The sequence below is a fragment of the Heteronotia binoei genome, chromosome 9, assembly GCF_032191835.1.
Source record: "Heteronotia binoei isolate CCM8104 ecotype False Entrance Well chromosome 9, APGP_CSIRO_Hbin_v1, whole genome shotgun sequence".
Taxonomy (NCBI): Eukaryota; Metazoa; Chordata; class Lepidosauria; order Squamata; family Gekkonidae; genus Heteronotia; species Heteronotia binoei.
The window spans coordinates 4,659,307-4,672,828 of record NC_083231.1 but is presented as its reverse complement, the minus strand read 5'-3'; positions in this window follow the sequence as shown (position 1 = coordinate 4,672,828).

Below are 13,522 nucleotides of genomic sequence, written 5' to 3'. Positions count from 1 at the left end.
CACAAATCAAGACAGAAAAGCCAGCACAGATAATTTCGCGTATTATGATTCTTTCCCTCATTTGCTCCTACATGCTTCTTCAGATACTAAAGAGACATACCTCAAAGATGGGTTCTGTGACAAACAGATGAAATGTGATTGCCACGATCTTTGCATCACTGCACATCAAGACTCATAACTGCCCTGTTACACACAGCAAGAGTCCAAGAATAGCTGTAAGAAATCAAGCCTGTGTCCTGTCTATGTTTATATTTGAACCGTCAAGCCAAATAGAGGCAGAATCATAGAACCATAAATTTGCAGAGTTGGAAGGGACTGCCAAGGTTATCTAGTCCAGTGGCTCTATAATGTAATGGGTTCGACGCATAGAAAAGGCAAGGTGGTCATGATAAACAGCCCTTTATTCGATACAGCACGTCATAAGGCTGCACTCAAATAAGACAAGAGAACCGGCCAACAGGGCCTCAACTATATACAACTCTGGGTTCCTGCACAAGCACAGTATTGGCTCCTTCAAACCAGCCGGGTCCCTGTGATTGGTGAAGGGCAGCAGGGGTTTGGATCCTGCTATCCATTGTTCCCAGTTCCCCAAGCTCAGTCTTTCTGGCTCCCAGGAGCCAGGCAGGAACCCACACACAAATAGTCTTCCCTTTGGTCCACATATACAACAGGCTCCCAACCTTTTTGGCAGGGCCGGATCTAAAGGGGGCAGAGGGGGATGTTTGACCCCGGGCAGTGACTGAGGGGGCGCCAAATTGGGTATGGAGTCCATTGTATTCTATGGGACCTGTGATGAAACCGGCCCGATTCAACCTTCAGGCCCAGTCCTGTCAGCTCCCTCTTGGGTTGCCAACTCCTGGAGGGAGCTATTCTTCCTGCCCCAAGGGCACATTGCCACCACCTGCTCAATTTAGGGGTTCCAGATGGAGACGAACAGGACTCCCAATCCCCCTTTCCGGTTCTGAGGCCTGGCCTCAAGGTCCTCTGCTACCCAGCACTTGGTTATCACAGAGACCAAAGTCCTTCTTTGGGAGAGCCCTGGAGGACTGGCACCCTTGCCAACTGTGTGCCTTCCCCCTTCACAGGACTCCCTTCTTACAGCAGCGTGGTCTAAGGTGGTTGGGGAACTATGTGGTACAGAGCTTTACTGCCAGCCTTCAAAATAGTAAAAGGTTTATTTAAAAAAAGAAATGAAAGTTACAAACATAATCTTAGCACAGCACATGATCAGCGACCAGAAGATCAAATAAAAGTTGGTGTGAAACGCATCCTTCTGTCCCTAGTTTAACAACTTGCCCTACCAGATGTTTAAGCAGAGCAGGCATTTCTAAACTTAGTAAGTTACAAAATCTTCTAATGATACCTCATTGCTTCAGGCTTCCTGCATCCAGCCAGGCCCAGCCATATGGTCAAATATGGCTGCTGGCTACTGGCTGGAGAGTAGCAGTCTGTTGTCTTCCAGTCCCAGCTTCCAGGAAGAAGACCTCTTTGCTCTTCAGAGCAAGCACTTTTACTAATCCTCTGACTCCACCCACTTGACATCACTCTCCACCCCTTGTTACCTGGCTAGGCTTCCCAACCCTCCCGCCCTGGCGGGGGACCCCAGGATTTCCAGCCTCTTCCCCCACTCCCCCAAAAAACAGGAGGGGGGAAAACGGCACCAAGGAGCGTGGCGAGCTGCCCCATCTCGGAGCAGGCTACGCCGCTGCGCAGCTGCTGCCTCTTCTCCACTTCACCGTAGCTGCTCCTCCGAGATGGGCTCCTGAGCCCATCTTGGAGGAGCAGCTAAGATGAAGCGGAGAAGAGGCGGCAGCTGCGCAGCGACGTCGCCTGCTCCGCTCTGCCTCTGAGGTAAAATCAGAGAAGGGGAGGGTGGAGGCAGGCCAGGAGCGTGGCGAGCCGCGAATCTGGGTCCTTCTAGGACCCAGACTCGCGGCTCGCCACGCTCCTGGCCTGCTTCCACCCTCCCCTTCTCTGATTTCACCTCAGAGCCGGAGCGGGCGATGCTGCTGCGCTGCCGCCTTTTCTCCGCTTCATCTTAGCTGCTCCTCCGAGATGGGCTCAGCCTGAGCCCATCTCGGAGGAGCAGCTACGGTGAAGCGGAGAAGAGGCTGCAGCATCGCAGCGGCTTCACCCGCTCTGAGATGGGGCGGCTCGCCACGCTCCTTGGCGCCGTTTCCCCCCCCCCGCTCCTAGCTCCACCCCAGTGTCTCCTGGCTCCACCCCCAAAGTCTCCTGGCTCCACCCCCAAAGTCCCCAGATATTTCTGGAATTGGACTTGGCAACCCTATACCTGGCCCGCCCAGGTCTAGGCTTCTTATAAAGATGTTGAACAAAACAGGCCCCAGGACAGATCCTTGAGGCACTCCACTTGTCACTCCTCTCCAAGAGGATGAGGAACCATTCACAAGCACTCTTTGGGTGCAATCTGTCAACCACTGACAGATCCATCTAACAGTAACAGGATCCAAACCACATTTTACCAACTTGTCAACAAGAAAACAAGTTATAGGAACACATGAAGCTGCCTTATACTGAATCAGACTGTTTGGTCCATTGAGGTCAATATTGTCTTCTGAGACTGGCAGCAGCTGTTCAGCATCTAAATTCAAAGCCGCCTTTCAGCCACCTCCTGCCTGAGCCTTTAGCTGGAGCTCATCAGCAGAGGCACGGCTTTCAAAGAGGTCCGAGTCCCGCTGTGCACTACATGGGTCAGGCTGCACCTGGAGGAATATTGTGTGCGGTTCTGGAGGCCTCGCTTCAGGAAGGATGTGGACAGAATGGAGCAGGTGCGGAGGAGAGTGACAAGGACAATCGGGGCCGTTCGGGTGCTCTATAATGGTAGACTCCAGGAAGGCTACTCTGCACATTTCGTGTTGCAAGTGCTCCATGTGTGGTGTTATTCTGTACAAATTCAGGAAACACATGGAACATAATGTTGGGCACAAAAGAACATAAGGAGCCTCCACATTCAGTGGCCGTCAACCAGGGGGTAATATCAGGAAAAGTCCCCAGCAGCTATGCTGTTGTTAGCCCTCCAAAATAACCAATAGGCCACTGTGTGAGAGGACAGGATGCTGGGGTAGGTGGGCTACTGGTCTGATCTAGCAGGGCTCTGTGTATGTTCTTATATGCCAAGCATTCCATTCTTTGTGGGGTTTTTGAACATGTACAGAATTGTACTATCCATGGAGCACTCACAATGTGCAGAGGAGCCTTCCTGGATTCTGCCATTCTATAACCCCTGTGAACATTCAAAAGCCCTCTTTCACATTCGGAGGCAGCTGTGTTTCCCTTGACTAGACTGATATTCTATTGATGTTTCCCAAAGCAACCCATGAATGGGAGTTAAGAACATAAGAGAAGCCATGTTGGATCAGGCCAACGGCCCATCCAGTCCAACACTCTGTGTCACACAGTGGCAAAAAATTTTATATATACACACACACTGTGGCTAATAGCCACTGATGGACCTGTGCTCCATATTTTTATCTAAACCCCTCTTGAAGGTGGCTATACTTGTGGCTGCCACCACCTCCTGTGGCAGTGAATTCCACATGTTAATCACCCTTTGGGTGAGGAAGGACTTCCTTTTATCCGTTTTAACCTGTCTGCTCAGCAATTTCATCGAATGCCCACGAGTTCTTGTATTGTGAGAAAGGGAGAAAAGTACTTCTTTCTCTACTTTCTCCATCCCATGCATTATCTTGTAAACCTCTATCATGTCACCCCGCAGTCGACGTTTCTCCAAGCTAAAGAGCCCCAAGTGTTTCAACCTTTCTTCATAGGGAAAGTGCTCCAGCCCTTTAATCATTCTAGTTGCCCTTCTCTGGACTTTCTCCAATGCTATAATATCCTTTTTGAGGTGCGGTGACCAGAACTGCACACAGTACTCCAAATGAGACCGCACCATTGATTTATACAGGGGCATTATGATACTGGCTGATTTGTTTTCAATTCCCTTCCTAATAATTCCCAGCATGGCATTGGCCTTTTTTATTGCAGGGAAGTATTAGGAAGGGAGTTATTAGGAATTATTAGGAAGGAGTTCCTAAAGATCTTGTGGACAACCAGATTGCTTCTTCAGCTGTAGGCAGCTGCTGAAACCCGAGCCTGCCCCTTCTCTCTAAGTGGTGGCATTGGGCCCCCCTGGCAGGGTGGGGTGTGGCCATCTCTTCCCCTTCCCTGGCCTGGCATGGATGCCACCTTCTCAGGTGGAGGTGACAGCTCCTCCTCTTCTGCCAGATAGTCAGAGGGCAGGAAAGAGCTGCTGTGTCCTGCTGCCTTGTCTTCCTTCCCATCGGGAAGAAGAAGCGTGCCTGCAGTGAGTGCACACAAAAGCTTATAACCTGAATAAAGCATTGCTGGCCTTAAAGGTGCCTGACTGGACTCAAACTTTGGTCTTCCACATACGGATCAACAGGGCAGTCACTAACCAGAGGAGAAACAGGAATGAGTCGGGTTGACAACTCGGCATTGGGAAATACTTGGATATTTGGGAGGGGGCGGGGCATGAGGAGGGCAGGGCTTGAGGATGCTATAATGCTATCACCTTCCAATGTCGCTGTTTTCTCCAGGTGAACTGATCTCTGTTGCTTGGAAATCAGTTCTAATCCCAGATCACCCACCCACCATCTGGCGGTTCAAACAAATAGGAGGTCTCAGACTCACAGTCCCAGCAATTTAAAGTGCCAAAATTATTCCTTAATAAGTTACAATGCTTATAGCAACTGAATGAAGCAATTTAAAGTACCAAGATTATTGCCAGATGAGTTGAGGTGCGTAGAGCAGCCAAAATGGAAGAAAAGTGCTTGTGCAAATAGTTTATGATCCGTCCAAAAAGTGGGTTGGACTCCTGACTCCACCTCTGCTGAGCCCAGCCAGCAAATAGACGCTCCCCCCACCCCCCATTTCTGACACCCCTTTGTCAAAGAGAGGTTCCTTTGCAAGAAACTCAACTCATCTGGAAATAACTTTGGCATTTTAAATTGCTTCGCTGGATTAGAGAATTGAGACTGTGAGACTGAAACTATATAGAATACCAGACTTGGATTAGACCTTGGAGCTGTATCTGTTGTCACCACTGTGGGATGTCTATGGCTTTTTGTGGAATGCCAATAAAAATAACTTTTGATTTTATTGTAGTTGTATCTATTCACTTTATATAAATTATGATGAAATTGTCCTAAATATATCAATAGCTCATTGTTTGTTACCGTTCCATGGGAGAAGATTTTCGTAGATTCCTAACCGGTTGGAGGACTGAGTGTCCGTGGCTGTTGCAACTGGTGCTCTGTCTTCATTCACCCAGACAGGAGGTGCAGAAGGCGAGGGCAACCTGGGTGGCCTGCCCTCTCGCTTGTGGTGTCGTGGCTGGGCAGGCTCTGTGCCCCCAGGAGGATGGCATGCTGCTAAGAGCCCCAAAGCCTGGGAACAGCTCCTAAATGCTTCACTCTCAGCCACGTCCAGAGGGAGGGAGGGGGCATGCAGAGAAAACTCCTGTACGTTGACACAACCCCACCCTAAGCAATTATTAGCTGTGCAGGCAGGCTGAGGGTCAGGAGCTTGCAGCAGATGACTCTGCTGCTTTGTTTGCCTTGGGTGGACCTTGGGAGTTCTCTCGTTTATATAAAGAGGATCAGACGCTTGTGTGACAGAAGTCCTGGGCCAGCCCCCCCCCCCCCAAAAAAAAAAAACATTGGGAAAGGAAAATATTTGTTCTTGGGTCTGTGTTGTCCAACCTGTGGAAAGAAGTGAATGCAAAGACTTCTTGGGTGTTTAGCTTTGAGAGCCAGTATGGTGTAGTGGTTAAGTGTGCGGACTCTTATCTGGGTGAACCGGGTTTGATTCCCCACTCCTCCACTTGCACCTGCTGGAATGGCCTTGGGTCAGCCATAGCTCTGGCAGAGGTTGTCCTTGAAAGGGCAGCTGCTGTGAGAGCCCTCTCCAGCCCCACCCACCTCACAGGGTGTCTGTTGTGGGGGAGGAAGGGAAAGGAGATTGTGAGCCCCTCTGAGACTCTTCGGAATGGAGGGCGGAATATAAATCCAATATCTTCATCTACCTCACAGAGTGTCTGTTGTGGGGGAGGAAGGGAAAGGAGATTGTGAGCTGCTCTGAGTCTCTTCAGAGTGGAGGGCGGGATATAAATCCAATATCTTCTTCTTCTTCTTCTTTTTTAATGATGAGACCCATTCTTCTCAAATCTTAGAGAATATAGAATCTTGCTCTTCTAGAAACACAGAATGGGAGCAGCAAAACTACAGTCATACTAGCAACAACAATAACATTTATTATGCTGTCAACAAACCTTTCAGTAACACTGTAAATAAGGTGAAATTTAGGAATTATGCATGTTTGATTGGTACGTGTTTTTTCAACAACCAGGATCTAGTCCAGGGGTGGCTGAAGCTGCTTAACCTAAGAGCCACATAGAATACAAACATCACATGTTTGAGAGCTGCAAAACATGAACATAGGATGTTTGAGAGCCAAAAGGAAGGGAGGGAGGCAGGGAGGCAGGGATAATAGAGTTGGAAGGAACTCCCAGGGTCATCTAGTCCAACTCCCTGCACAAAGCAGGAAACTCACAGATACTCCCCCCTAAATTCACAGGATCAGCATTGCTTTCAGATGGCCTCCAGCCTCTGCTTAAGAACCTCCAAGGAAGGAGAGCCCACCACCTCCCGAGGAAGCCTGTTCCACTGAGGAACCGCTATAATGGTCAGGTTCTTCCTAATGCTGAGCCAGAAACTCTTCTGATTTAATTTCAACTCACTGGTTCTGGTCCTACCTTCTGAGGCAGTAGAAAACTATTCCACACCATCCTCTAGATGACAGCCCTTCAAGTACTTGAAGATGGTGATCATATCACCTCTCAGCAACCTCCTCTCCACGCCAAAAATGCCCAGCTCCTTCTTTGTAGGACTTAGTCTTCAGACCCCTCACCAACTTCGTCGCCCTCCTCTGGACCCCTTCCAGCTTGTCTATGTCCTTCATAAAATGTGGTGCCCAAAACTGAACACAATACTCCAGGTGAGATCTTACCAGAGGAGAGTAAAGCGATACCATCACTTCACATGATCTGGACATTATATTTCTGTTTAAAGCCCAAAATCGCATTTGCCTTTTTAGCCACCTCATCACACTGTTCAGCATATGGTCTACTAAGACCACAGATCCTTTTTGCACAGATTACTGCTAAGACTACTGCTAAGACCCTAAATGCAGAACTTTACATTTATCCCTGTTAAAATTCATTTTATTGGTTTCAGCCGTTTTGCAGCCTGTCAAAATCATCCTGTATCCTGACTCTGTCTTCTACTGTATTTACGACCCCTCCCAATTTAGCATCATATGCAAATTTAATAAGCATTCCCTCTATTCCTTCATCCAAATCATTTATAAAGATGTTGAACAAAACAGGTCCCAGGACAGGTCCTTGAGTCACTCCACTTGTCACTCCTCTCCAAGAGTTTAAGTACCATTCACAAGCGCTCTTTGGGTGCAATCTGTCAAGTTCAAGTTTATTCACAGCAGATGCCAGCAAAAACAATACAGATAAAACCAATGCCAACCAGTTACAGATCCACCTAACAGTAACATAGAATCATAGAATTCTAGGTTACTGTTAGGTGGATCACTTGACATGATTCAAACCTCATTTTACCAGCTTGTCAACAAGGATAGTACGTGGAACCTTATCAAAAGTCTTACTGAAATCAAGGAAAACTGTGTCTTATAGCATTCCCCTGATCCATCAAGGTAGTAACTTTTAAAAAAAAAAGATATAAGGTTAGTCCGACATTACTTGTTCTTGAGAAACCTTTGCTGGCTCTTAGTAATCACAGCCATCCTGACTGTTCGATGATTTGTTCTAAAACGTTTCCAGGTATAGACGTCAAGCTGACAGGTCGGTAGTTACCTGGATCCTCCTTTTCCCCCTTCTTGAAGATGGGGACAACTTTTGCCCACCTCCAATCTTCCAGCACCTGACCTCCAAGAATTCTCAAAAATAATGGACAGAGGCTCATAAATCATATCCACAAGTTCTTTTAGTACCCTTGGATGCAGTTCATCTGGCCCTGAGGATTTTGTTTCATTTAAAAAAACTGTTTATGTACCATCCCTATATTGATCCTAGGTTGCAACTTCCTTCCCACATTGTATGTTCTGTTTTTGCCATGTTAAGCACCATTTCCCTCAGAAGAGAAGACTGAGAAAAAGTAGAAATTGAGTAGTTCTGCCCTCTCTTCATCACCTGTTGCAATTTCACTTTCCTGTCCCCACAATGGGCTTACCATATCTTTGCTCTTTTTCTAACTTTGAACATAAGAAAAGAACCTTTTAAATTGTTTTTAGCATCTTTGACCAGCCTAAGCTCATATTGAGCTTTAGCTTTCCTAACTCTTTTTCTACAAGCCCCAGTTATTTGTTTATATTCGCCCTTGGTTATAAGACCCTCCTTCCATTTTCTAAATGAGTCTTTTTTATTTCATTCACTACCCAAAGATGTCTCAGGGGGGCTACCAATCTCCTTCCTTTCCTCTCCCCACAACAGACACCCTGTGAGGTAGGTGGAACTGAGAGAGCTCTAACAGAAACTGCTCTTGAGAGGAACAGCTCTGATAGAACTTGTGACTGACTCAAGGTCACATCAGTAGGCGCATGTGGAGGAGTGGGGAATCAATTCTCCCAGATTACAGTCCATGCACTTAACCACTACACCAAACTGGTGTAGTATAAGCCCTTTAGTTTCTCCAGTACTAACCAGACGCTGTTCTGGGGCATCCATCATTGGTCATAGAGTAATTTTGGTGACAATGTTTCTGTAATCCTTAAAAAGGGGTTGAAAATGTTTCTGCCATACACAAGCTGCAACACAGCAATCCAGGGATATGGGTTGTTGTGACTTAAGGCATCCGTGCCAAAATAATGTAGAATTATTGGGTAGCGAGGAGACAGCATGCTTCCCTAGCTGTTTGTATTCTTGATTCTTAATCCCTTTCAATACTCTTTTAAAATTGGGAGTATTAATGAAGGAAAAACAGAAAGATATTCTCCCTATTGAAGCAGTACATTCCAAGCCTTTGCTGTTTAAGAGTCTGAATGCTCTCCACTGAACCAAAAACCTGAGCTAGAAAGCCCATTCAGTTTGTGCGTTGTGCTAGTTTCAAAAATGCCATGTTGGACTAATATCAGGCCCTCAAACTGCTCTGTCACTTGTCAGTCTGCTGTTACTGTATTTGCAAAAAAAGCCATAGCAACAATACAGAGTAAAATGCAAATGTCCAGTAAGATAAAATTTGAAAAATAATAAAATAATAATATTGTGCATTTTAACAGGAAGTGTTAAAATACAAAGTCACCATTACAAATTTGTCTAAGAACAAGAAAGCAAGTCCATACAGTCTAGAGACCAATTACAAATAGCAAATGGCCCAGAGTGGAGCAGTCATGGGTCAGGCACACTTCAGTCAACACCCCACCTCCCATTATCTTTTTGTCCTTTCTGATGACAGCTGCCAATTTGGGCATTTGGAAAGTAATGAATTTGTGCCTGTCTGCCAGACACATGACTAATGTCTCCTGACCTGACCTTCCTAGGAAGCCAGATGTTATGGTCCACAAAAACCCATCACCTTTGACTTGATACCTTGGACAACAGAACGTGATGTGGGACAAATCCTCAGTAAACTATTGTTCACTGGAGCAGACTCTTTTCCTATAGGAGATCCCATTAAAACTGCAGCCTCCCTTCTTTGTAGTACCTTCTGTTAGCCCACGGAGGAAAAGGGGCCATGGGGGGCGCCAAAAAGCATCCCTTAGAGGTTTCCGAAACAGTCTCTCCACCAGACCTTCCCCATTTCTGTGGGGAATCCAGGAGGGATGAAAACTGGCAGCTCGGGGAGTGGGGGACCTGGGAGAGCTCCTGAGCCAGGCCCACCTCACAGGGTTGGGGGTGGGGGATGGGGAAGTGGAGAGGGGGTCCAGTGTGCCTCTGTGAGAGGTAAAGAATGAGAGACAGACTGTAGCTGTGCTGCTGGGCTACTGAGGCTGGGCATGTGGGGGGCCGTGCTCATTTGCTTGCAATGAAGATGACTAACCTCCTAAAAGTGCCAATATACAAGAAGTAACTAATTGGTATGGGAATGTAAGATACCCCCACTCCTTTTCTGGTATCGCCTGGAGAAAACCTAGTCTTGCCTATGATGCCCTGCAGAGTCGGAGACAGAATCATAGAATCATAGAGTTGGAATGGACCTCCAGAGTCATCTAGTCCAACCCCCTGCACAATTCAGGAAACTCACAAATACCTCCCCCTAAATTCACAGGATCTCCATTGCTGTCAGATGGCCATCTAGCCTCTGTTTGAAAACCTCCAAGGAAAGAGAGCCCACCACCTTTCTGAAGTCCAGCCTATAAGTCTGACTACATATAGCTTTTCCCTTCCCTAAGACTGTAAATTCCAAAATCACATGGTCACTACTGCCCAGGGTGCCCACTATTTCCACTTCTTCAATCAATTCTTCCTTGTTGGTGAGAATCAAATCCAAGATAGCAGATCCCCTTGTTTCCTTCTTCACTTTCTGGAAAAAGGAAGTTGTCAGCAAGACAGGTCAGAAATCTATTTGACTTTTCATTTTTAGCAGAGTTGTACTTCCAACAGATGTCTGGGTAATTGAAATCTCTCATGATCACTGTATTCCTTCTCTTGGAGAACTTTGCAATCTGTTGTAGGAGCATCTCATCCAAGTCCTCTGCCTGGCTTGGTAGTCTATAGCAGACCCCCACAATAATATCACTGTTATTTCTTACTCCTTTTATTTTTACCCAGAGACTCCTAACTGCGCTGCCATGCTCCGATTCACATATTTCCTCACAAGTATATACCTCCTTCAGATATACTGTTACGCCTCCGCCCTTTCTCATTTGCCTGTCCCTTTTAAATAAGTTGTACCCCTGAATCCTAATATTCCAGTTGTGAGTGTCAACCCACCAAGTTTCAGTAAGGCCTATTATGTCTTAGTCTCCTTCCCGTATTAGGACTTCCAGTTCCTCCTGTTTGTTTCCCACACTCTGTTCATTAGTGTAGAGACATCGGAATCCATGTTTTATGCATCCTGAGGGTTAAGTTTCCATAGAAACCTGCAAGTTCACATTACCAAGCGTAATGTGGGACAGAAATCTAAACTGTGAGTTAAGACAACTCAGGTGAGAAAGGGAGGTCACCTAATAATAATAGTAAGACCATACCAGGCATAGGTGTGGATGTTTGGCCAGGAGATTCCAGTGCTCCTGGGGAGGGGAAGGTATGACGGTGGGAATAGACAGAACTATAAAGGAAGGAGGCGGAGACAAAACAGTGCTCGGCCTCTTTCCAGTCTACTTCCCATCCCAACAGTGACAGGTAGTGGGGCCAAGAGGAATTGCCCGTCCCCGTCATTGGTGTTATGCAATGCCAGGTCCGTAAATAACAAGACCGCGACCTTTAGGGAGTTCTTGCTTCGGCAGGACGTGGACCTGGCTTGCGTGACCGAGACCTGGGTGCGAGATGGGGAGACAGTGGCTCTCACCCAGATGACCCCCCTGGGTTACTCGGTCTTTCACCAATCTCGGACTAACGGGCGTGGGGGAGGGGTGGCGCTATTCATATGGGAGGGTTACTCCTTTCGGGCTCTCCCGGCCCCAACGATCGAAGGCATTGAATGTGCCAGCCTGGCGTGGGATGTTGGAGAAGGGTTGGTGATCTGGCTGGTGTACCGTCCGCCTAACGCACCAGCCAGCGCCTTACCATCCCTGATGGAGGCGGTGGCGGGCTGGGTGTTGGAATACCCAGGGCTTATGGTCCTGGGTGATTTCAATGTCCACGCCGATGACACCGCCTCAAGTCAGGCGATGGACCTGGTGTCCTCCATGGCGGCACTAGGACTTTCTCAATTTGTTACGACTCCTACGCACCAGGCTGGGCACATGTTAGACCTAGTCTTTGCGTCCGGGATTCTGGTGACTGATATCGCGGCAGAAGCGGTGCCATGGTCAGATGACCTAGCCCTTAAGGCCCGTATGGAGACGCCGCCTCAACCCTGTATGGGCGGCGAGCCTATTTTGGCTCGCCCGCGGAGCCTGATGGACCCGGAACGGTTCCAAATGGCTCTGTGGGATCCCTGGCTCACTGGCGATTCCCTTGATGACCTGGTGGAGACCTGGCAAAGCCAGCTATCCAGGGCCATCAACAAGATCGCTCCTCGACATCCTCTGCGCCCTCGTGTGAGGCTGGCTCCATGGTACACCTCGGAGCCATGACAGCTGAAACAAGGGCTCAGACAGCTAGAGCGGCAGTGGCGGCATACTCGTGACAAAGCGACGAGAACATCCTATAGAATGTTTATGAAGTCTTATGACGTCAAGGCTGCAAATAAAAATTACTTTGCAGCTAGGATTGCGTCTGCAAATTTGCGCCCGGCACAATTATTTAGAATAATTGGAAACCTTACTACTCTGCCTCAAGGCAGACCAAACGTGAGAGAATTAGAGATAGGCTGTGAGGCTTTTGTGAAATATTTTGCAGATAAAATCACGTCGCTCCGCCAGGACTTGCCTATTACATTAGATACAGTACATGAACTTGAGGCTCCGGGCCTGTCTTCTGATTTAGTTCTGGATCACTTTGACACACTCAGCCTGGAGGAAGTTGACGGAATTTTCTCGACTGCATGCCCAACAACTTGTGATTTGGACCCTTGCCCCTCCTGGCTGATTAAATCCTGCCAGAGGGAGCTTAGATGTCCTTTACGGGACATCATAAATAGATCCCACTCAGAGGGGCATTTTCCAGCACCCTTGAAAGAGGCTATGGTCCACCCCCTCCTGAAAAAGAGTATAGCAGACCCGGCCAAATTGGCAAATTACCGACTGGTCTCTAATTTACCGTTTTTAGGTAAAATTATAGAGAGGGCAGTGGCGTTGCAGTTGCAGGGCTTTCTGGATGATGCTTCCATCCTTGACCCCTGCCAATCCAGCTTTCGCCCGGGCCATGGGTGGAGACAGTGCTGGTTGCCTTGGTAGATGACCTCCAGCAGCATCTGGATCGAGGTGGTGTGGCAGTGCTGATGCTGTTAGATCTGTCGGCTGCGTTCGATACGGTCGACCATCAGTTACTGACCCGCCGCCTTGCTGTCATAGGGGTTAGAGGGTTGGCCCTACAATGGCTTTCCTCCTTCCTCAAGGGACGGGGGCAAAGGGTGGCAGTTGGGGGTGAGCTGTCCCAGCAGCGCACATTAGATTGTGGGGTGCTGCAGGGAGCAGTTCTCTCCCCGATGCTATTTAACATCTACATGCGCCCCCTTGCCCAGATTGCCCGGAGGTATGGGCTTGGGTGCCATCAATATGCCAATGACACCCAGCTCTATCTGCTAATGGATGGCCGGCCTAACTACATCCCAGAGAATCTGGACCTGGCTCTGCAGGCTGTGGCAGGTTGGCTTAGGCTGAGTGGGTTGAAGTTGAACCCGACAAAGAC